Source organism: Palaemon carinicauda, chromosome 7 (assembly GCF_036898095.1).
Source record: "Palaemon carinicauda isolate YSFRI2023 chromosome 7, ASM3689809v2, whole genome shotgun sequence".
In the NCBI taxonomy this organism is placed as follows: Eukaryota; Metazoa; Arthropoda; class Malacostraca; order Decapoda; family Palaemonidae; genus Palaemon; species Palaemon carinicauda.
The window spans coordinates 20,546,111-20,548,610 of NC_090731.1; positions in this window are offsets into that span (position 1 = coordinate 20,546,111).

Genomic DNA, 2,500 nt, shown 5'->3' on the forward strand with positions numbered 1-2,500 from the left:
GCCGTAAATCCAAAAAGTTATATTTTCAAAACTTACTATTAAATACAGTAATACAAATACTTTTATCATTATACGAGATGACATTTTAGAAGTATCTTTTATAATCCATTCAATCTTTTGTCATGGAAGAACAAATAGACTTTAGCTGTTCTGTGGTCCCTGAATATGAGATGTCAGTAATGGCCATTGTGAAGAGAGGGAGGGTTGGACAGACGCTTAAAAAAGAACACCAGAATATCTTGAAAACTTTCGAATTTGTTTCCTTTGGTTAAACAGAAATAGGGAAAAAAACATTGAAAAATATATGGCAATCAAACAATCAGACAGGATTTATTTAACAAAACATTAGAAAATATATGGCAACCAAACAATCAGACTAGAATTATTAAAAAAAAAATATTGGAAAATATATGGCAACCAAACAATCAAACAGGAGTTATTGAAAAAAAAAAAACATTGGAAAATATATGGCAACCAAATAATCAGACAGGAATTATTGAAAAAAACATTGGAAAATATATGACAACCAAAGAATCAGACAGTAATTATTGAAAAAATCCAAGTTAACTCCAACCGTGATTGTGAAAAGAAGACATACAATAAGGTTAGTGAACAATATGTTACGATATATCATACATTGTTGTGACTGTGTTGAAAGACGTTGCAAAAAGGAAACAGCAACCGGAGTTGTTGCAAGACCACTATCTCTAAGCGATATAAATGAACAAGTTGGTCTGGTTGACATACAGAGTATGAAGGATAGAATTTATAATTTTGTTCTGCCCTATGTAAAGAACATGACCAAGTTTCATGTTATTTGTCCGCTAGAATGGAAGAGAGAAGTCGAGGTTGCCAATGAACTTCTTTTCATCTCCTTGGATATAGGTGCATCCCACACATGGATATTTTAACCCTTTTACCCCCAAGGTATGTTGAACTTTCAAGCACATTTTGCTATACATTTTTTTTTAAATTGCTCTAACAGCCTTAATTTTTGTCATAGAGAGGTCAGGTTGGTCTCATTCTTTTGGAAAATGGCTGAAGTTTCTCATAAAATTATCAAAAATATGCAAATTCATGTAAATGACAGTGTTTTGCAAGAACGTACCGGTACGTCGATTGGGGGTGAAAGGGTGTGGATACCTTTACCATGTTGAAAAGGTTTGTGTATCTCCATGATTAACAAAGCTGGGATACATTAACGTGGCAAAAGGGTTTGTGTATTTCCATGATCAGCAAAGCTGTACTAATCAAGCACACCATACTAGGCTGGTTTGCTGTGATCGATCAGACAAATATCTCCCACCACCAATTCGCGTGCTCTTGGATTTCCACCTCCCTTAAAGACACAGAGAGAAATCATCTCATTGCTTACTCTCCATCTGTATCTTCTCTCTTTCTCTCAAAGTTATCTACAGTTTATAAATAGTCCTTGCAAAGTGTATTGACATTTTTCAAGTTCCTTTCTCATAGGTTCTTGAAAATTTTCTGCAAGTTTTTGAACAATCCGCCCCCAATTGTTAATGATCATAGGAGTGAAGATTAGATTTCCATGGAAACAAGCAATGCAATATTTATAGTGAGATCTCCTTACTTTCATGATATACTGTTAAGGACATTATAGTGTTTATCATTTGACACGTCCTTCCAATCGTGTCTGTTTATGGTCTTTCTACACTGTTAAAAACCCGTAATTTTAATGGGAAATTCTTCGTAAAAATATACTGTTCTCAGCCGTATTTCAGTAAAATACGGGCGACCCTAGTTTTACCATACTTTTTAATATTCATTTTACTGGTTGATGACCGTAATATCCCTCATTGACCTCAATGTATCCGTTTTTTAAAACAGCATAGGCCTAGCAACATTTATTCCAGGATTTTTACCATTTTTACGGCAATCTTTTTAACTGTGTGTACCAGTCTATACTAGCAAAAGTTCTTAGTTCCTATATCCATCGTCTTCTCTGCTTCATTTGCAATGTCTTGGAACCGACTCCATTATTCTTAATGTCTATCAATTATCTGTCAGTCTCATCATAAATCCTGCCCGGGTCCATTCTCTCTTGCAAGTTAGTAGAACATCCTCAATTTGCTCTTGTTTATTGTACTTAGGATAATGGTAGTAATATATTCCGGTGGATTAAAACAGGAATCAATGGACCAATTATCAAGATTTTGACAGTTCTGCAAATCCATTACGGGATTTACATAATTTGTAGCTTTATCACAAACAGCATACACTCGGGCACACTATTCTATGTTATTCCTCTTCCTCTTGTTGTTTTTAAGTTTTCTAGTTTATTGTTCTTAAAATATTTTATTTTGATTTTTTATTACATGTCTTTAAGTTTATGTATTTCCTTTTTTCCTTTCCTCACTGGGCTATTTTTCCCTGTTGGAGCCCTTGGGCTTTTATCATCTTGCTTTTCCAACTTAGGTTATAGCTTATCTTATAATAATAATAATAATAATAATAATAATAATAATAATAATAATAA